At 43.8% G+C, this 11,079-nt stretch overlaps 1 long non-coding RNA gene across 1 annotated transcript; it reads right to left on the reverse strand.

Annotated features, from left to right (window-relative positions):
* Positions 1-269: 269 nt before the first annotated feature.
* Positions 270-10,105, reverse strand: LOC128081132 (uncharacterized). The gene is made up of 3 exons (XR_008207013.1): positions 9,966-10,105; positions 9,299-9,420; positions 270-3,941 (listed from the first exon to the last, which is right to left on the reverse strand). It is a non-coding gene; the product is annotated as an uncharacterized LOC128081132 (long non-coding RNA).
* Positions 10,106-11,079: the final 974 nt, after the last annotated feature.

The following is an 11,079-nucleotide window of genomic DNA, read 5'->3' on the forward strand; positions in this document are numbered from 1 at the left end:
CCAGCTCTAACAAACTCAGGTAATGAGTGCTTAACTCTCTGGAACCACAGGAGATCAGCCTAGCAGTAATGTGTAATTGTCACAGAATGTGTCTATCTGTAGCTTGGTCATAAATTCTGCTCAGAATTTTAATGTATTGTTCTTATTTACAATTGGAGACCCCTAAGCTCAGCCTGACCTGCTTTGATGATCTGATAGCAGCTGCCTTTTCTCCAATGCAGAAGTGTTGGTTTTGCTGTAGCGGATTGGTTACTCTCTGAAAGTGGCCAATGTCAGCTCAGGGTAAAATTCTGCTACTGTAGTAACAGGTATGCAGTGCTGCAAAAGGGATGGAAGAGCAAGAAAGATTTCTTTTGAGGGCTTCATTCCTCTTGTGTTCCTTTATCACCTGAGTTTTGAGCACTCCAATGAGTTCTTGTAACTACAGTGCTAGAGTCACCTCCAAATCCAGCACAGCTTGTGCTCCCTGACCTCTTAGGAGTGTGGGGGTTTCGTTGCCTGATTGCATTCTGCATGAACCAGCTTTTCCTGTCTCCTCATCATAGACTGAGCTGCCATCAGTGCTCCTGAGTGCCCCAATGTTTCTTGTGTTGAGAGATATTACAAAGAAGAATATCTATCTGTGGGGGTCACACTCTTCAGGCCCAACCTCTGCCAATGCCAGGGGGATGATGAGCATGGAGGTGTATGCAGAGGCTTGCTATGTAGCCACAAAATGTCAAGTGTTTTTTAAGAACAGAAATAGATGGAATGCAGTGATGTTGGACGACTACTACCCAGAATCAGTTTTCCTAGTTCTCCTCCTTTCAGGAGCTGGTAGCTTCCATCATAAGCTGCCACTTGCCAAGTAAATGCAGCCTTTCAGGTTGGTAAAGGATGCCACAAACGGGCAAATTTACTCCTCCCCTTTCCCTTTTACGTCCTACTCTCTCATTCATCTGGGATAATACAGGTCACTTGGAGGAATTCCTCCCACCTGCTGCTCATCTATAACCTACTGCATTAGCAAAACTCAACTACTGCACAAAGCCAGCAGAGCTGCAGAGGAACTTGCCCCACTCCATCGTGCCTTGTGCACAATGCAGCAAAAAGCCTTCCTTGGTTTTCACCCTTCAGCTCTGGTAGAAGAGGGAAAAGAAAGAGGTTGTGGGAGAAAAAACCTCAAGTTTTGATTTCCAAAATGAGCAAATTGATGTGGAAGTCACAGATGGTGAATAAATATGGGACACAGAATTGTCATTTGGCAGCCAGTTCTGACCAATTTAAGAGGGAAACTGTTATCCAGTTTGGTTCAGGGAAAATATATTCTGGGCAGCAGTTAGTCATTTAAGAGGCCTCATTGTTTCATAAAATATATTTGGGTTTGATACAAACACAGTTAATTCAGCTTTCTAACATTGTGTTTGAACTAAGCCCAGAATATTTGTTGTGAACATTTATTCTTTTATGTCATTTATCAGTTCCAGGTTCTTTTCTGAAGGCTTAGATTTAAAAACAGACTTGCAACAAAGAAAGAATGTTTGGGGTGACTTCAGCGGGTACAGCAAACTCCATTTTGTGCACTGTTTTGAGATGTGCCTCCAAATTATCTGACAAATGATATGTTTCAAATCAAGTCCCTCATTACCCATGCTTTTCTATTACTAAGTGCTGCACTTTCATTTTTCTGGAAGTATTTTCCATTATTATACCCTGTATTTTGGGGACTTCTTAAGCTTTGCTTGCTGGGTGGCACAACTAAAGCAAAGATTTGAATGAGGCATAGCAAAGCCAACAGTTCTGCCAGCTGAATCCAACTGCACTTAAGCTCATGCTTTGGCTTCCCAGCCTTTGAGGAGACAACACGAATGTCTACAGCCCTCCTGCCTCAAAAGCTTCTTCACTCCCAGCTCTCCATGCAGATCTCATTGGTGGTGATTGTGCTTTGGAAGCAGAAAATAAAGAAGAGCACTGATGAACTGGAATGCTAAGTGTTTTTTTTCAGTGTAGAAGCAGCTTGCTGTCTCCCATCTTACTCCATTTTTCCTTTCCCTTTTTGCTTCCTCACCAGTGGCTCCTGCAAAACCCTCTTTTCCAACATGCAGCACTCAGAACTTACTGCAGTTGCAGAGCAGGGGCAGCATCCAAGCTCCTGCTGTACAGCTGCCAATTGCTGACAGTACAGATGACAGAGGGGGAAAATCAAACCTCCATGTGGACATCAGTCCCCTTCTCCAATCTACGTAACTCTGTGGAGAGAGGAATTGGACACAAATATTTCAGTTTGCCATTCAGGTTAGGAGCCTCATGGTGTTGAGCACTGCAACTGATGCTGTTCCGTGACCAAAGGGAACTGAGCTTCAAAGTCAGTTCACAAAGCCTCTGCTGCTGTATGCTATCCTTCACCGATGGGGAATCAGCACTGTGTGTGTGTGTGTGTCACAGCTGATCTGCAGAGCACAGCACTCTGTCCCACACATCACTGCTAATTAGTGAGATTCCTGCTTCAAATTAGTGACGCCAAAACACTTTGAGATCCACACATGAAAAGAGCTGCAAAGGCCAAAGTGTTACTCAGCTCTTTGGTCACAGTGTTTGAAATAGATATCCTTTAATAGCCCCTAACAAACAGGTAGTTGGTAAATGAGCCCTGTCCCAGCCTCCCTCAGCATCACAAGAAGGCAGGAGGGGGCCCTTTGAAGCTCCTCTGCAATTACAGCCCGGTGCTGATGAGCCGTGCTGGGCAGAGGCACTGCAGTGTTAATGAGTTTCAAAACACACACATGAACCTGAGCGATTAGGACTCTCTGAAATACCTTCAGTGAGAATCCTCACTGAGACAAAAATAGGTATCTGGTTTATTAAATATCTCCAAGATGAAAGCAACTTCTGAGTGTATCTTCTCTGCTCACCACATTATCGTATCTGTGATAAAAAGGCCAGTAGAGCTTCTTGGCTTTGGAACTCGTCATGCAGTGATTAATGTTGGTCTTTTTTCTTCCTGTTAGATGGTATCAGTGCAGAGGAGAGGAAAGAGGTACCAGCACTGTTGGTCATAGGTATATGGCACCTTTCTAGTTAGCAGAAAACAGAAAGGACAGCTAGATTATCAACCATCTGTTCACTAACAAAAAAAAAGTCAATTACTACCATGAAGAAAAATACATATTAAGTTCATGGCATATTTACTCTATAAATTGTCCATCCACGCAGACTTGGAGCTCTTCTCTGAATACCTTCAGATCCTGGTTGGAGATCCAAAAGCCCTGGATTGCTTTCTGCTTGAACCCACTGCAGCTCACTGCTCCTCCCACAGCCCTGCCAGCTCTCGGAGTCCCATCCCTTCTCTCCTCTGTTCTGCAGAAGCCCAGAGGTGCCTCCTACCTCCCTGCCCATCTCAGGCTGCCAACACAAGTGCAGAAGCTCCAAACCACCCAGCCCTGCCAAGAGCTGGCTCCTGCCTGTGCAGCTCACTAGCCAGAGGCAAATACATGAACTTTAGCGATTATCTAGTGGGAATATTCCAGGAATTTAGATTTCAGCCACAGCAGTAGGGCCATACATCATTAAAGCTGCCTCTCCCGCCAATGTAAAAAGCAAACAGTGATGATTTAAATCAAGGTTCCCCGGTGGCTCATTTAAATCACTTGGATGGAAATCAGTCCACCTTGTCACCGAGGCAGAGGTAGGAACAGAAGCTGTGGATTCATGACTCCCAGGTCAACGCTCTGCATTGCACGCAGACCAGGTGACAGTAAATCCTGTGAGGCACAGGGCATAATAAGCAACTTTGTGAGGAGATGAAGGCTGCTTCCTATGGCATGCAGATTGTGTTTAGAGCTGCTTGGGTCTGCAAAGCGTGACTGTGGCCAGAGCTTTTCCTGCAGTCATGGTGTGTACCATGGTGCTCCTGGGTGTCTTATGAGGGTTGAGCTCATGAATCAGCCTAATTTCTGTGAAACCTGTGAAATTAAAACACATTTGGGAGACATGGTAGGCAGACATGAGCCCATAAACTTCTCATGGTCCAGAAACTGGGTTGGACACCAACCTGCCCCATCAGAACCCAGCCACAAGCAGTGTGTGCGCAAGCAGCTGCCCACATTTTGACCAGCTTGTTTGATGGCTCCAGCATGGAACAGGTGACAACTGACTTCAGTCCCTGTGACATTGCATTCAGATGGGTGACCTTCACAGGTGCTGCAAAGAAATCTTTCCCAGCTTATGAACAAATAGATGAAAAGCAGAGGGAAAGAAAATGAAAGATGGAAGTAATGTCACATCAGTGTTCTCTCCAGCACTGGTTTATGGGAGTGAGAGGGAGAAGAAGGCACAGACTTAAATCCCTCTGACACTTCTGGCTGCTTAGTTTCCTTGTCTTCCATTTCATGATGCAGCTCTGGCTGAACAGGGCTCATACAGCATTAACTGTCTCCCACACTATATAGAAAGCTGATGCAATCTACACTCCATAAAGGGGAGAAAACCTCCACTGAAAACAGCAATCTCATGTGGCAGAAACAATTTCTGCTGAGGTGCCTACAGAAAGCTCAGCAGTGCTGGGAACCAGCCAGGCAGGTCCCATCATAGGAACGTGTCCCATCTGCACGAACACTTCAGTACCTCCTGAAGTGATTTCAGCCACTACTGTTTTGCAGATTAACAATTTGTTAATGAGGATTTTACTTCCTATAAGTGGGCATCAGCTGACTCTGCTTAGGGAGTTTTCAACCTTTCACTTTCCAGTACTCAAAGGCAAAAATAATTTGTTCTTATTTGTATTAGAGCAAGGGCAGTAATATTATACTTCTTCCAAAGGAAGAACTTACAGGTATTACTCTGCCTTTCAGATATTAATTTGCCTTTCAAATGCTTTAAAACAGAGGTGGAAGCATGGAAGCCAATAAACATCCAAGATCTGAGAGCTTACAGTGTTGGGAAGGCCTTGAGCTAAAATCTGGTGCCTTGTCTGAACTTAGAACCACAGAATGGAATCATAGAATCATCAAGGATGGAAAAGAACTATCAGATCATCTAGTCTAACTGTCAGCTCAGTCCCACCATGCCCACTGACCACATCCCCAGGTGCCACATCTCACAGTTCTTGAACACCTCCAGGGGTGGTGACTCCACAGGCAGCTGTGCCACTGCATCACCACTCTTCCGGAGAAGAAATTTCTCCTAATACTCAACCTGAATATCCCCTGGCTCAACTTGGAGCCATTCCCTCTCATCCTATCACTATTACCTGGGAGCAGAGGCTGACCTCACCACAATCTCTTTTCAGCCTCCTTGTAGAGAGTGAACTTGAGTTATTGTTATTCTGCTCAATCTACAGCGTAGCCCCACCAGTCCCCCCAGTGCCACCTCTCCCCAGGATGCTGAGCCCCAGCTGATGGAATTAGTTCTTTTCTGAACTGCTGTTCTACCCATGCAGCTTCCAGCCATGAAATGATAAATCAAGAGCAAGGCAGCTTCCTCATCACACCTCTAGGAGGTGGGAAAGGACCTGAGTGTTCAGTGCCTTCTTCCATATTCCTGGTAACACAGTGACCTTTCTCTCTGCAGCTAGCAGCATCACATGGGATCAGCACAGAAAGATCAAAGAACACCATGGTAAAAAGTGATGGGCAATGAGCAGGCTGCGTATGAGTGAGAGCAGGAGGAAACATGATAAACCCATGCTGAGACCTTTGAAGATAAGGGATAAGAGGCTAAAGCAGAGAAGTCCGTAGAAGAGTATAAATATGACTGGGGTATGGCTGGAGCTGCGAGATCTGTTAAATTGAATTTCTGTTGTGTGTAACATCCCTTGTATATGTTAATCTGTATGTGCTCTAGCAGCCTGATTTAGTGTTATTATCAAAAAGGGTTCCTCGACCGCCTTTGTCAAAGGAAGATTACAAATTATTCCAGATAAGTAATGCAACTAAAGACCCTTAAAACTAATTGGCCATTGTGCAATCCTGTTAATATCCTTTCTTGTCTAACAAAAACCTAGAAGGCAATTACAGGCAAATAACAAAAATCTGTATCTGGTCTCTTACATGAAAATATGATTTATATGCCCTTGACTTTTTCTTTCAAGAGAAGAAAAGGTGGCAAACGATCATCCATCAGTAGCTAACATACCCGAGGAAACGATAGCTACTGAATTAGCCCTGAAACAGGAATGGTTTAAAGACGACCCTCCCCAAGGCTTTCCACAGAAATTTCCATTGGGTGCCCTCATCAGGTAAGGAGCCCAGCTATTAACTGCGCCTTAACAAGGTTGAGCTCTGGTGTTTGGTGTGCTATAGCTGTTTCCTGGCAGTGTGTCTACACTGTGTGCATGTGTGTTGTGCTCCATCACATTCGTACAGACATCAGCAGAAGAGAGCTACTTTTGGCTGCACGTGTTGCATCAAAGGTGATTCCCTGTGTCATAGATTGGTAGAATCATTAAAGTTGACAAAGATCTCTAGGATCACCAAGTCCACCCCACCATACCCTCTGTGTTCCTCAGTGCCACATCTCCAAGGTTCTGGAACACCTCCACAGATAGTGACTCCCCTGCCTCCCTGGGCAGCTGTGACACTGCATCACTACTCTTTCTGAGAAAGAATTTTTCCTAATAGCAATCTGAACCTCCCATTGCACAACTTGAGGTCATTACCTCTCATCCCACTGCTGTTACCTGGGAGAAGAAACTGACCCTACCTCACCACAACCTCCTTTCAGGAGATTTAGAGAGTGATGAAGCCTCTCCCAGTTCCCTCAGCTGCTCCCTATAAGACCCCAATGTGCACCAGGTCCTTCACAGCTTCATTGCCCTGCGTGTTGTTGGGACAAAAGGAGTTGGCTCAGGGACATCACTCTATGAGCTGGTGCTGGCTGTGGAGGCCTTGTTGGAATCACCTGGCTCAATTTGGAAGAAATCAGGTGCAAGCACAGGGATTTCTCATTTGATAAATGAGATAATACAAGATTAAAAGAGAAGAGATTAAGCTAATAGCTCTTCTGGGTTTTTAAAGTTGTCTAGAATTCCATGCTTTTTTATTTTATGCCCCCAAGCTAAAGCAGACTTCTGGTGCATCAAAACCTTTTGCATCTCACCTGCAGTGCTGTTTGCCTGATAAACATCACTGCAATGCTGTGCAAGGGCTCCATCAGGTTGTCATCCTAAACAATACCTCAAAGCTCTGTTTATTCCTAAAACTTACAACAGAATTAGTTCTGGAAACCCAAGGAAGTAGGAGACTGGAGTAAGAAAGATCAGTCAAGGCAGACTTTGACAAAAGAACTTTCTCTAGAGTGGAGCAAAGCATTCAGGTTGTGTCAGATGAAATTCTCCTGCACCCAAAGGGGTTCTGGTCACTGCATTTTGTTATCATTGTAACGGCCAACAAGCACTGAGTGACTGCTGTGGCTCTGCAGTCCAGGTGGGCATGTACATCTACAGACATATTTTGTCTTTAATGCACCAGGTTGCATTTTCCCTATGAGGCAGAGTCTTCAGCCTCCCTTGTAAAAGGGATCTTAGGAAATGTCATTTAAATTTCAAGGACCTCTTAGGGATAGTTGCTAATGGTTATGCTAATTGGCATAGGGTCTGAGTGACAGTTATGTCCTGGAATGATTTGCAAATCACATTTTCTTGGAGCTTATTAGCAGACTCATTAACTGTACAACAGTACATTACTTTCAGAAATTCAGATCTAAGCAGAAAATTAAAATTATTTGCTAAATGACCTAATAAAATTGAGCAAAATGTGCTGAGAAAGTAGAAACTGAGGTATATCAAGACACCAGATTTTGGCTAAAAATAATTTCAATTTACCATTGATGTTCACCCCTACTCTGGGAGTATTTTTAGTCCAGGTAAAACTCAGTCAGAAACCAACTTGTCACACCTGGAGCCAGCATTAAGATTTACTGCAGTCTTGGCCAGGACGTTTTCCTAGCAATGCATCCCGTGCTCCCTTCTGCACAGCCCTGAGTGATTAAGGCATGATATCCAACTTCCTTCTGCCTTCGTCCCAAACTTCTGCCTTCGTCCCTGCAACTTATCTGAATGAACATATATTTAAAGTGTTAGAAAAACTGCCAGGATTTTATGCTATTTGCAAACACACACTGCAGTGTGAATGTATGCTTCCATTAAATATATAACAATATATATAACATGATGCCAAGATGAGCAGTGCCAGTCTTTGAGGGAAGAAGCATCTGAGGAGTAACCTTTACAACAGTGTGTAAGCGCATCGCATTAATGCTCCAAATCAAAGTCTGCTCCAGGAAAGCCCTTGTACATCCAGCTGTTATGGACTGAAGTCCCATATCTGCGTATCTGGAATGATACCCCCAATATCTGAAATTGGAGAGCCAGGTGAATGGTTTTCAGCATCAGTTCTACCTGCTTCATTTCTTCTTTTGTTTCTCGGCTCTCTATCCACGAAGGCAACCCCTACTATTGTAAAAGACATTAAAGTCTTCACGGAGGATGTCAGTGCACAAAGGACAGGAATCTCTGTTAACCTCTCAGGGAACTCAGACTTCACCTCCTATTCAGAATTAAATGAGGTGATTTCTGTTGGCTCTGGATTTTATTGCAAAAGGTTTAAATACCTCTACTTAAGAAATGTTGAGCTGTGGCAGCAGTAACTGATGAGTGCACAGTTTTCTTGGCACAATGAAGTGTTTGAAAAATTCTCAGCAGTTCCCTGCTTCTCACGGGCATTGTTGCACTTGCAATTTATGTAGAGGTGAATAAAACACATTCTGGTTTGTGACACTTTTTCCCTGGAATTTTTTTTCTCATGCACATAACAGCAGGTTTTAAATAGAACCCCTAGGATATATTCTTTTTTTCATTAAAGAATTTCAAACGAGAAGATCTTTAAATTTAAACCTTCTCATCCTCACAAAACTGTTTTGCTAAAGAAGGAATCTGATATCATTGAAGCGATGTACAATTAAAAGCTTTTTTTCCTGAATGAGAAGTTCAAAAGAACTAACTTTTGAACAATTTCTTTTTTTAAAAAGGAAGCTGGAATTAAATATTTTGATGTCTTATAAAAAAAATCACTACACATAAAAAAATGCATTCAGCTCTAGTGGTTTGGAACTGAAATGCTTGAAACTGCGACACTCTCAGTAAGCGAGGAAATCTGTCAGGAAAAAAAGTGCTTTTAAAACATTCCATAGTTTCAGTATTCAAATCACAGAATCAGAAAGGCTGGAAAAGACAGCAAAGATCACCTGGTCCAACAATTAACCCATCGCCAATACACCAATTAAACCACATCCCTCAGTACAACACAGATAACATTTCACACACCTGTGGCGTCCTTTACATAACAGCAGATCTGCTCTAGAAGAGTCACTGCAGATCACAGACATAAGGCCAAATGGGAGAAATTACTGAAGCAAGAGAACCATGAGCAGATGGAGAAGTCACCCCTGGAAATGAGACAGCCACATGTGTTGGGACCAACCCACCCCGGCACCCAGCAGCAGGCAGGCTGTTGTAACACACTCTGCTATCACAAAATGTAGGAAGGACCCATCCTTATGGGCTGGGGTTGGTCCACTGAAAGCTTTTTTTCCTCAAACTGTACTGCAAATGCTGCTTTAATCCAACTATTCCAATACAATCCAGACTTACAGTGCGTATACGCTGCTTTGAGCAATCTCACTTGGAGAGGCCAAGTCTTTAATAGCACTGATGTCATAGGGGAAAGCAAGCTATAGGGAAATCTGCCCTTCAGGAAAATCCTCTACATGCTCCTTATGACATAATTTGTCTAAATATGTTATAGTCTCCCATGATAAATATGGAAACCTGTAGGAAAGAACCTGGGAGACCAGCACAAGAGCAGGGACCCTGCAAAATGTGTTCTTTAGCAACATACAATCAATAGCTGTACAATCAACAGGCGTACAGAGGTTAGGTGCAGTCAGATTATCACAGTGGAAAGATAATCAAAACAAATGGAAACGCTCACCGGTGTCACAGGCTGACAGCAAACTCCACAAGGAGCAATCTCCAGAAAGAGATCCTTCCTCAGTGGCAGTCAGCACTTAATTGGGATCTAGGAGAGCAGCAGCCAGGCTCCACCCCTTCCAATAGCACAGCTGAACTGCCCTCACCTGTGCTCCTGTGGCTGAACCATAGCTTGCCTCAGGTGGTCAATCAGAGTTTCAGGCCGTTCCCATACAGGCAACCAGCATGGAAACAACAGAATCATGTCAAAAGCAAACAAACAGCATGGATGAATGGTGCCTCAGGATCCAGATATCCCCCCAAACTGGACTGGACCATGCACAGAAGGATTAGCCAATGACTCATCTGACCTGATACCAAAAGAGGGTCAAAGCCAAAATGCTTGCCTGAGAGTCCAAACATCACTGGTGCTCTGAAAGCCGGATGAGGCGCATCTGTTGGGTGCCAAAGAACAACGAGTAGCCCATGGGGTGGCCAGGAAACAGACACACCAACTTGTGTTCCTGCCTCTTCCTCCAGCAACCAAATCTAACATGGGCAAACAGAAACCCATGTCCTAGGCAAGGGAAGCATGCCCTTATCTTAGGAAGACTAATGATAGTAGATAAGGTATAGTTCAGACTTGAGATACTTGAGACCCAAGAAGACCAGTAGTGCTGCCTTTACACTTGTTTAAGCTTCATGGGCTGTCTGGATGTCCATAGAGACAAAGCAACTGCTTGATAGCAACTTTCATGTGGCGCCTTTCACACTAGCCTCTTTTCACATTAATGACCCATATATCTCCATATACATTCAGCTTCAGAAGTTACTGAGCATATTGAAAAAACAGACTAATTGTTTGGGAGACTGCTTGCAAAGTTAGGAACTCACCAGTACACTTCTGCATGGGGAAAACTTGTTCTAACTTGATTTCTATTTAGATCATTCTATTACTGGGAGAAAGAAACCACCAAACTCCACACAGGTCTACAAGTTTGCTTCACGAGGCCCTTCTTTCCTAAGATTTTCATTCAAATCTGTGTCCTGGTTTTGGCTGGGGATAGAGTTAAATAGAGGTACGTGGTTGGTGGTGCCAAGTTTTGGATTTTGGATGAGAATAATGTTGACAACAC

This window comes from Tympanuchus pallidicinctus, unplaced genomic scaffold (assembly GCF_026119805.1).
Source record: "Tympanuchus pallidicinctus isolate F22 unplaced genomic scaffold, pur_lepc_1.0 scaffold20, whole genome shotgun sequence".
NCBI classification, from domain to species: Eukaryota; Metazoa; Chordata; class Aves; order Galliformes; family Phasianidae; genus Tympanuchus; species Tympanuchus pallidicinctus.